Source organism: Nicotiana attenuata, chromosome 6 (assembly GCF_001879085.1).
Source record: "Nicotiana attenuata strain UT chromosome 6, NIATTr2, whole genome shotgun sequence".
Classification (NCBI taxonomy): Eukaryota; Viridiplantae; Streptophyta; class Magnoliopsida; order Solanales; family Solanaceae; genus Nicotiana; species Nicotiana attenuata.
In genome coordinates, this window is record NC_031994.1 from 32,810,207 (window position 1) to 32,821,675 (window position 11,469).

Consider the following 11,469-nt stretch of genomic DNA (forward strand, 5'->3'; position numbering starts at 1 on the left):
TGAGTAGCTTTATATCTGGCGGTGAAGAGTATAAAACAATGGAAAAGACTCCATTTCAAAAAACTATACTTCTAGAAGGTCGAAGTATAGTTACTACAAAACTATACAACAAAACTTTGAACAATAAAACCAAATTAGAGAATCCAACCGTTCATGCATCGAACAGTTTTGCGTTCTCTCTCTCTCTTTCTGAGTACACTTTGCAGGGGAGGAAATAAACAATAGTCTGCAAGAAAGTAAAACAAATCAACTTGGTAGAGCCAAATAAATACTCCTTATGTACCAATTTATGTGGCACTATTCACTTTTCGAGATTTATACTACTTAATTTTAATCTTGTATTTGGACGTCGAATCTTTAGGTTTTTCAAAATTAAATTGACATATTTGAAATTTACGTAAAAAGTACAAGTCACAATAATTAATAACCTAAATATTTAAAAGACATACTAAAAAATACAGTTAAAAAATAATTCGCTCGACTCTTGAACTTCAAACATCGTCATATAAATTGGAACTAAGGGAGTAATAAGAGTAGAACCTTATAAATCCTAATCTGAAAGCAATATTACTCGAAAACGATGGGAACAATATAATTTTCGGACTTCTCAAAGGCCTTATCAATAATTTCAAGAGGCACAACATTTTTTAGCTCCACAATCTCAAAGGCCTCTACTACTTTCACCTTTACAGATACAGAAAAACAAAACGGGAAAACCACCAACTTTCATCACAATCGCAATAAACCACCTACAAATAAAGACTAATGAAAATTAGACATTTCATGAATAGTCACTGTTGCGATTGATTGAACTATTGATTCATTCAATTTAGCATTCAATGACATCACAATCTGATGCCTTTGAACGGAAGCTGAGAACGATCCAGTTACAGAGAAGCACACCTAATAGCGACATCGCCAAAGGAAAAGATAAGTTCAAATAATGCGAGGAAGAACTCTCCTCATCTACCATCAAACCAGAATGAATAAAAACTGAATGAAGCCATATGCAGCTCTCCTTTAACATTCAACATCGAAGAAAGAAGAGAATTAAACTATAGGCACGAATGGCTTCCTGGCTACTTAAACTTGACGTGGTTTTAAAGGCCGATACATAAACTTTCAACTTTTTCATTTGAACACTCGAACTCATTTTTCCCGTAATTAATAAACACATTTGACCATTGACCATGCCTATGTGGCGTCAGTTGGGCCTAATCAGCAGGCCGCGTGAGGAACACGACGCACAGGAGCGTGAAAGCCCCCTTCCCAACGCCCAACAGTACAAAATGAGTTGTATTTAAGTGTCTTCTTATTCATTCCTTCTAAAATACCTTCTTCCTCCATTTTTTAAAATTTGAAGCTCCATTCCTCCTTGTAAAATCTGAACCTCCATTTTTAATTTTTTTTTAAATTTTTTTCAGACAGTGAAAAAGATGGAAAGTCGTATATTTTGTCATTGTGGATTTGAATCTAAGTTTTGCGTCAGTTGGACCAAACGAAACTCGATCAGAACAAGATTAACAGATATTAAACGAAAAAAAAATGGGTGAGTGATTATGATCGATTTTGGAAGGGGGTGAGTGATTATGATCGATTTTGGAAGTTTATCCAGCACCGCTGACCTCACGCCATCTCCACCACCATAAACAAGTCCTTTTTGAATGTTGGAGCGAGAAGACTTAGAGAGCGAGTGGCCAATACGTAAAGGTATCATATTTTTGGTAATTCTCGTAACATGAAATGAACAATTTCAAAACCCTAGAAATTGATTCTGAAACGGGTACTTAGAAGCCAAATGAAAATGTCACTGAAAATGTTAAAAAAAGCTATAATTTGAACAAATTTATAGGATCTTTTGTTTTTTTCTTTCTTTTTTTTGTGAATTACACTAGGCTATGGCATTTGGAGCTATATTTTAGGTCGGATAATTTGCAGATTTTGCGTGAATAGAGGAATACGGAACATGGAGAACCAGGAATGAATAGGGAGGGTTTGGTCAGAGAGAGGTTAAAATGACGGGGGCTCTATGAAATAAAAGAGGGGACCCCGATAAGGTTGAGTTAGGATTTCCACATCCTTGACATGTAAGACATCTATTGGTCATTTGCTGACTGGATGGACACGTATGTGTATTTGTAATACACGCGTGCATGGTCTCTTGTCAGATGTATTTATTAGTTACGGGAAAAATGAGTACGAGTGTTCAAATGGGAAAGTAAAAAGTTTATGTATCGGTTTTTAAAAATCCGACAAGTTTGAGTGGCCAGGAAGCCATTCTGCCTAAACTATATAAATATTTCATAGCAGAATGTTGTCCTTTGATCAATTTGGATTTCCATTGAGAGGTCCTAAAAAAGAAACTAAAAAAGACATTATTGATGAGGAGACCTTTAATGAATGCGACTGTGTTCCATGACCATCAGGCACCAAAAGTAAAAGCATGGTCACAAATCTTTTGGAGGAGATGGCTACTGCCAATAAGGAACAGGAGAAGATGAAAAAGGAAATTGTGTCACTGAAAGAGGAAAATAGGAGGCTGAAGGATGAGATGAAGAAAGAGCAGGAGGGCTCTGTTGCTAGGTTTGAAAGGCTTCTGGGGCTAATTCATGGTGGATCCTCTTCTAGTAAAGAACCCTGTCCTCAGTCCACTTAGGTTTCCTAGTTTCTCTTTAGTTAGTCGCTAGTCCTGCCCCTTCAATGACCAGTTTATGGGTTTCTTTATTGTGTTTTGATGTTGTTGGTAGTTTGACGGGTTTGTTCAAACGTCTTTTGGTTTGGGCCTTTTGGGCTTAATGTAGTACAATGACTAATAAATACAATTCCTTATTTTGGGCGGCATATACTGTGTGGACAATTTTGTCGGATTAACTATCTTTTTCTGATCATATGTACATGTTAGTGTAGCCCTAGTAGCCATGAGTTTTAAATTTCTATATTCTCTCGTTGACTTTACTGACTTTATATTTTTTCGATGCTGCCAAAGGGGAAAGTTAAGAATGTGCATATTCACCAATTAGAAAAACCTGGTTCTTTCTTAAGTGCTTTGTCACGATCCAAATTCTACCAAGTGGACGTGATGACACCTAACCTTCAAGACTAGGTAGTCCAAATCTCATTAACAAATTTAAATCATCCAAACAGGATATAATAAGACCGGATTAACATAAACATCAGAAATAGTGATAACACGAGTTAGAAATGGCAATGCACAATACAATTCCCCAAAACCAGGTAATACAGAGTCACGAACTCTAAACAGTAAACATAAAGAAGTCTCAAATACAATATTGTCTGAGAAGTAATAGTATCAACATAAAGGATGAGACTCTAAGGGACTGCGACAGCCATGCAGCACTACCTTGAATCCTCGCGAGCAGCGTATGCACTCACTCTCGAAATCTGCTACTTTCAACACCCGAATTTGCACAAAAATATACAAAAGTATAGTATGAGTACACCACAATCGGTATCTAGTAAGTATCAAGACTAACCTCGATGAAGTAGTGATGAGGTTCAAGTCATGTGATAATCACTAGTCAAAGAACATGTATAATATATTAATAACTGGCAACAAGAATGTCTAACAAAGTACAATACCATCAATCTCATTAAAGCAAGTGATAACGACTCAACATAAGAAAACCCATTTTCGACAACCAAATCATCAAGTAAAAAAATAGACGCATATGATAGCATGTCAAATACGACAAGGTTTAAAGAATACATGTGCATGATCAAGAATGTCACCCTCGTGCCCCACATATCATCACAATAACAATATCCACCCTCATGCTCCATACCCCGACACTATCAATATCTACCATTATGATCAATACCCTCGATACAATAACAATATCCATCCTTATTGCTAAGTTATGCGTCTTTTGTTTTGATGATTTGATAAACTTCATGAGAGAACCAGATAAGGAATCTGATACAATTAGTTCTCTTGCGTTCAGAGTAACCAGTCGGAGGCCTGGTTCAATTCTCAAGACATCTTTAAGCATTCTCAAGACCTTAAGATCACAAGGTTCCAGGTTGGGATCCAATTTGGGATATGGCTCAACTCTTCATAGTCGAAGGAACAGCTGAGAGACCAGGTCCCTACCAGTTCCTGAGGAGACTGTACGAAGTCAACTTTCCAGTTGGAAAGTTGCTGCCTGCACAAGCTACAGTGCAGGAACAGTGCTGTAGTCAACTTTCCAGGGAATACTTTTTACCTACCTTGCTTGCATCATTGTAAGTGATGTCACACATGTATTATTAATATCAAGGAAGGTAAAACAATCTCTTGAACTCTTGAAAATAAAAGAAATTCTCTCAAGTGCTAGCCGCCACATATCTCAAGAACAAAGCTACTGCAACCTCAAGGACCAGATCCAAAGATTGAAGATATCTTAAGTCCTTAGGTTTGTTGAGTCTTTGTTATTTTGTTCTTCACTTGTAATTACTACTTAGCTTAGTTAGAAGCATTATGTAGGAAACCATTGTAAATCATAAACCATTGTGTTTGTGTCTTGGCTAGAGTTAGTCGAGTTGGAAGTCTTTGTAATAGAGGTATTACAAAGTGTCTTGTAATAGTGTTGTTACAAGTTAGTGAGTGATTAAGTCTTTGTAATAGAGTTATTACAAAGTGGCTTGTAACAGTGTAGTTACAAGTTAGTGAGAGATTAAGAGGTTAATTCCTAGGTTTCAATAGGTTGTAATCTAAAGATTGCTCAATAGTGAAGTTGAAATCCTACAAGGGTAGGTTGTGGTTTTTAATCCCGTTGAGCTGGGAGTTTTCCACGTAAAATTCCTCCGTGTTCTTTATTTACTGTCGATTTGCCGTGGGAACAAATAAAGAAGCTGGTTCCCTATAGTGTTTGGTTTTATAGTTTGTTGCTTACTGTGGGAACTGATAAAGAACCTGGTTCTCTATACAGTTTGGTGGACGCTTAGTTTATATCAATTGGTATCAGAGTAGGTTCTTTCTAAAAGGTTAACACCTAGAAAGGATCTTCATGGCTGCTCCACCAAACTTCGAGGAAGGACAATCAACATACAGATCGCCAAGATTCAACGACCAATACTATGGTTGGTGGAAAACAAGAATGCATGACTTTATAATGGTTGAGATTTGTGATGGTCCCTTTGTCCATATGAAGGCTGTTGGAGAGGGAACTAGGACTGTTCCAAAAACAAGAAAAGAATACAATGGTGCTGATCGAAAAGCTATTGAGAAAAACTTCAAGGCGAAGAAGATTCTTGTGTTTGGTATTGGACCAGACGAGTATAATCGTATCTCGGCATGTGAATCTACCAAGGAAATCTGGGAAGCTCTTCAAACGGCTCATGAGGGAACTACTCAGGTAAAGCAGTCAAAAATAGATATGCTTACAATTGAGTATGTACAACAAGGAGTGGTACATATTTTTAGGTCTGAAAGCACGCGTTGCACTCTTTTTCCCTTGAACCGATTTTGTCCCAAATGGATTTTCCACAAGGTTTCTAATAAGGCAACAATGGATCGTGTTAACTTAGAATGGAAGGTCGCTCATGAATCGATATCAAAGATCACATCAACAGTGTTTGAGGCTTTTCTCTATGATCAACCTCGAATACTGGGGGCATTATCCTCGGATATCGACTTTAGCAAGGAAAGAAACTTCGTGATTGAAGGGTCTCGATCGATAGGATATATTGTAAGGGAAAAACGGTCAAATGAACTGTGCCCTCATAGACTGCTCGAGCCCTGGCACAAAACATGTACACATGTATAAATATTATGCATAAGAATAAAAAGAAGTCTCTTCCTTGTGGATAAATATCTTGTCCTTTAAAATTTTTCTTGCATTTCTCAAGGAATATCCTACACCCGATCCCCTAAAGGTATCGATCCCAAGGGCCACCTTAATCCAAGTTTGAATAATCACTCTCACTCAGGAATTGTCATCTGAAAACAAACTTGGACGGTCCAAGCTATCGGAGCTCGGGAGCACAAGACCTCTTAGGCAACGCCCGAATTTTAAAGGCTATGACCATCCCCACTCGGCGACTGTTATCTTAGGCAAGCCCTAATAATTCGGGATAACGAGCCCACTAGGCAACACCCGAACTAAAAAGGCTACAACTATATTAAAACGGCTCGGAGACGTTCGAGATCCGTAACAATAACAACAAGGCCTTAAAATTTCTTAACCGGTTCTAAAGGTTACCCTCGACAAACTATAATCTGAAAAAGTATAATTACTTTGGGGAAAATTTCCGGTCACACCGAACCCCCACGATACTTTAAAACAAAATAATGTTGAAGGCAAGGCTTGTTCGAACCTCCGAACGTAACCCAACTATTCCATGCTAAGGCATTTTTAACCTTTGCAAATATAAGTAGTAAAGCAAAGGAAACATTCATCAGTTGTTGAAGGGAAAAAGCCCATATACATATCACAAATTTTTTTTACAAGGGCCAAACAGCCCCGATGCAAATTTTTACAAAGGCCAAACGGTCTCGACAAAAGGGTAATACAAAAAGCAAAAAAACATCTGAAAAGAGCCTAAGTGGCCTAGTCTTCGTCGGGGGCTGCATCATCACCTTCGAGGTCTCCTCCGCCCTCGGACTCGCCCAAATCTTTAGAATCTTCATCGTTTTTGGGATAGGCCAATTTTTTTGCCTCAGCTTCGAGCTCCTTGGCACTCCCAATCTCAGTCGATAGGTCAAAACCCTGAGCATGAATTTCCTCGAGGGCCTCCTACGGGTTCGGACGGTTACTCACCGTGTCTGAATCATAGTCACTAAACTCAAATACACTTTTTACCTACTCGACCAGGTCAGCATGCTCCTTTCGAGCCACCTCTAGCTCAGATCGGAGGCTCTTAGCCTCCCATTTACTTTTCTCCCTGAGAAGTTTGTAAGCAACTCTTTTCCCAGTGAGTCCTCAAATTGTGGCCTCATGCTGGTTTAGCTCTTCCCGATATCGGAGAAAAGTCTCGTGATAAAGTACCGAGGCCTACAAACACAGAGAGAAATAATAATCATCTACAAATTGATCTAAGTACAAACTAAAAATCATCAAGAGGTATCTGAAGTTAGCCGGTTTAACGCCTGTTGAGCTTCATTGAACAGGCAGGGCGCTTCCACCTCATTCATCTTGGCTTGGTCTTCCTTGGTCACCGAGCACCAAAGGTAACTGGACACTCCTATGGGGGCAGAAAGGACCCGGGCATCCTCCAAAATCGGGATAATGATCGATCGCTTCCTTTCAGGATCCACGCTTGGACCTGGGAACCGGTTGATTAATTTCGGGCTTGAGGAAGGCTCGCTTGTTCCCGAAGATGGACTCTTGCTCGGCACCTCTAAGTCACTCAATTCGATGACGTCCTCCGTGGCGGTAGAATCCACACTATCAAAAAAGCCGCAGAAAGGGTCGTCCGCTCTATGGGCCCCCTCGTTAGGGTGAGGTTTCACTATCTGAGCCTCGTTGATTATAGACTCAATGAACGAAGGCGACTCGGTAATGTCTATCACACCGAGTGCATCCTTCGGGGCACTACCCTCATCCCCTGAGGCCTCGACCAGGGCCTCCACATTAGACTCGACCACGGCCTCAACATTGGCCTCGACCACGGCCTCCACATTGGCCCCGACCACGACCTCCTCGTCGGACCGATAGAATGAATCCGAAGGTGGGGCTCGAGCTGTGGTACCTTCTTTGGGCTTGCGCACCAGCTTTCTTTTCATTTTCTTCTTCTCTGAGCTCGGAGAACTTGGATCCGTCTTTCTTTTCTTCTCATCACCCTGTCTCAGAGTATGGGGCCCGATGGGGCCATCCTCGTCACCGGATGGATCCCTCAGCCGATGGAATGAATCCGAAGGTGGGGCTCGAGTTGTGGTACCTTCTTTGGGCTTGCGCACCAGCTTTCTTTTCGTTTTCTTCTTCTCTGAGATCGGAGAACTCGGATCCCTCTTTCTTTTCTTCTCATCACCCTGTCTCGGAGTAGGGGACCCGATGGGGCCATCCTCGTCACCGGATGGAGGCCTCATCGTGACATCCTTGGATAAACCTGCAAAGGGAAACGATACAGTTGAGAACCTAGTAAAACAAAAAAGACCCAAATATTACTCACTCAAGAAAGGAAATCTCACCATGAGAACGTGCCTCCCATCATCCCTTCGAAAGTTCGTCCTATGCGCGCTCCGGATATGGCTTCTGTGACACAATGCCCTCGACCCACTCCTTGAGTCTAGGGACTGCATTCGGGACCCGAGCAACAACTATACCACCACCAATCACCGATAAGAAAGAAGGAAAAGAGAGTAAAATGAAATTTTAGAAAAACAGAATTTTACTTACGTTTTGCGTTCCACTTCTCGGGGAACATCATACAATCTCCTGGGATTAGGTTCGAGGTCCTCACTCGGACAAAATGGTCTAGCCAAGTTCGATCCCGATCCTCATCGATGCTCGATAATGGGGCTTTACTATTCGACGTGCGAGTTTAATCAATGCCCCCCCGAAGGAGTCGGGGACTGTATAGGCGCATAAGGTGGTCAACAGTGAACGAGCATCCGTCGATCTTGCTCACAAAAAACCGAAGAAGAATGACATCCTCCAGAATGAAGGATGAATCTGGCCGAGGCACACCGCATAACTTTTGTAGAAGTGGATGATGACCGGGTCCAACGGGCCCAACGTAGAGGGATAAGTGTAAACAGTTAAGTATTCCTCGACGTGGGTAGTGATATCTTCATCGGGCCTGGGAACTACCACGTCTTTGCCGACCCAGTTGCAATCCTTTTTTACCGTGGGGAGAATTTCTTCAGTGATCGAGCAGATGTACCTCAAAACCTTCTGACACTGGCCCGATACGGATGAAGGTTTTTCAACTTTAAAATCAGCGGTTACCGAGCACCCGCCAAGAATGAACGTGCTCAGAGGAGGTTCCGCCGTTGGTTCCTCGCCAGCCGGCCGTGATGAAGAAGTAGTTTCTTTTTTGGGAATTGTTTTTGAAGTTTTTGCCATTTCTTTCAAATGGAGGGAAAGAGATGAAAAAGAGAAAGGGATACACTTGATGGTTTGAAATGAAGACAAGCGAAAGTTCTTACAAAGATCTCAAGAAATCAGGATATAAGTGCAAGAAAATGTGGAGATTTCTAAGGAACAAGAGTAGAGAAGGTTTGGATGTATAGTTTGAATGAATGAAGAAGAGGGTATTTATAGTTTTCAAACGACGGTTCAAATCCAGGAGTGGCCGACCAGCAACTGACAAGCATTTAATGCCATTAAGACGTGACTGACGAGACGTTTAGTTTATTTTGTCGTTTTTGACACAGAGTATCGAGGCGAGAATCGGAAGCTCATATCGTTTCTCGTCGTTTACTCTCCGAAAAATGAGAGGACTATCTGTATACGGTCGGAACCGGGCTCGTCTACTACATGACAGATCGGGCTTGGAATGTGAGGGTTGAAGATCGACCCTGAGTCCCATCGAACCAGAACACGAGGTCAGAATGTCCGTCCTCGAGAACATTGAGTCCATGATCCCGGAATCGACCCTAACCCCGAATGAGCTCGAGGAAACATCGCCAGTATAACCGATAGAAGACCGAATAATAGAAGGCTGAAATATCCGTGACCGATCGGGTATTACTGCGGGAATCTCGGCACTTATCAATAAGGAACCGGCGAATTAGAAAATCAGGAGATTTTTACCTTTTATATAATTGTACCTAAAGTTGGACTCCCCTACTATATAAAGGGGGTCTAATTACTTGTAAAACATATTGTAACAATCATTCACAAGCAATACACTATTATTTTCTCTTTAGATTTCTTATTAAATTATGTCTTGACACTGATCGAAGTGCATTTTGTTGGGTGGCTCACCTCCCAAGGGTATAACTATTCAATTCGTGTGGTTTCAATTTACTTTATCATACTTTATTTCAATTGCGATTAATTTATCACTTTGTATCACTTTAATCCATGTATCCTTAAAACCACTTACAAATTTAATTGTTATGCGATTTTGAGGGTAAACAAAATGTGATTGTGACTGACTGAAATTTCGGTTTAAAGTCTGGTAGGATTGGATTTATGAGTTTGGGGCTTAAAATATTTTATTATACTGTGGGATAATATATCTAAAAATTTAGGGATTGTTTACACTGAGTTGAGGCCTGGAATCTCGACTATACAGCTACAACCATGACAACTGAAGCTCTGCAGTTTTGAGTTCAGTTTTGGGTCAGTATCTGCACAGTTTGAGTGCAATTCCTACACTATTTGGGCATCAGCTGTGTACAAGTTTTTAGCCTCACAATGATGCTCTGGTAATTTCTATCCTTTTAAATAAAGTTCAAGTAAAACATGTTCTCATGGATCCAGGTTGTTCGACAAATATAATCAGGTCAAGGGTCGTGGAGCAGCTCGGGTTGCTCAGTCAAACCATACCAGCATCTCGAGTCTTGAATAACTTCAACATGGAAGTGAAACGACGAAGGGGGAAATCATCCACCCAATCAAAGTGGCCGGAACCATACAATATACCAAATTTCATGTCATCGAAGGAGACATGAGGTATAATGCTTTGCTTGGAAGGCTGTGGATTCATAGCATGAGGGCGGTGCCATCGACCCTTCATCAAATGATGAAGTTCCCAACAAAGGATGGTGTGAAAACAGTATACGGAGAGCAGCATGCAGCTAAGTTGATGTTTGCAGTACACGACTTGGCACCAGTATCGACACCATCCACTTCAGAAAAGTCAAAGGACGAACAGGTGGCCAAATAGCAATCACAGCACATGCCCTCGGTTAAGCCCGAGGGACAGGTGATCGATGAGCAGGTGGTCGAGAACGAAGAAGAAGATTTCCTTACCCCCGAGCCTTCGCTGCCCCCGAGTAATCGGATGCGACGAAGTCCACGGTCGAAGAACTCGAGCTGGCCATATTGATCGAGCATATTCCGAAATGGAAGGTATACCTGGGGACGGGGTTAACCCCCTAACTCAGGAAAAAACTTATTCAATTTCTTATCAATAACATCGATTGCTACGCCTGGTCCCACTTAGATATGATAGGGATCCCACCGGAGATAACTACCCATCGACTAAGTGTCAATCCCAGATTCAAACCGATGAAGCAAAAGAGGAGACCTCGGTCCGAGGTAAAGCATGCATTCATCAAAGAAGAGGTAACTAAACTTCTAAAGATATGATGCATTAGGGAAGTAAAATGTCCCGAATTGCTAGCTAACGTAGTGGTAGTCCATAAAAAGGGGAATAAACTTAGAATGTGTGTAGACTACAAAGATTTGAACAAAGCATGCCCAAAATATTCTTTCCCATTGCCCAACATACATCGTTAGATCGATGCTATGGCCGGCCACGAGATCCTTACTTTTCTCGATGCCTACACCAGGTACAACCAATTTCAAATGAACCCGGTGGACCAGGAAAGAACTTTGTTCATCACGAAGTATGGTA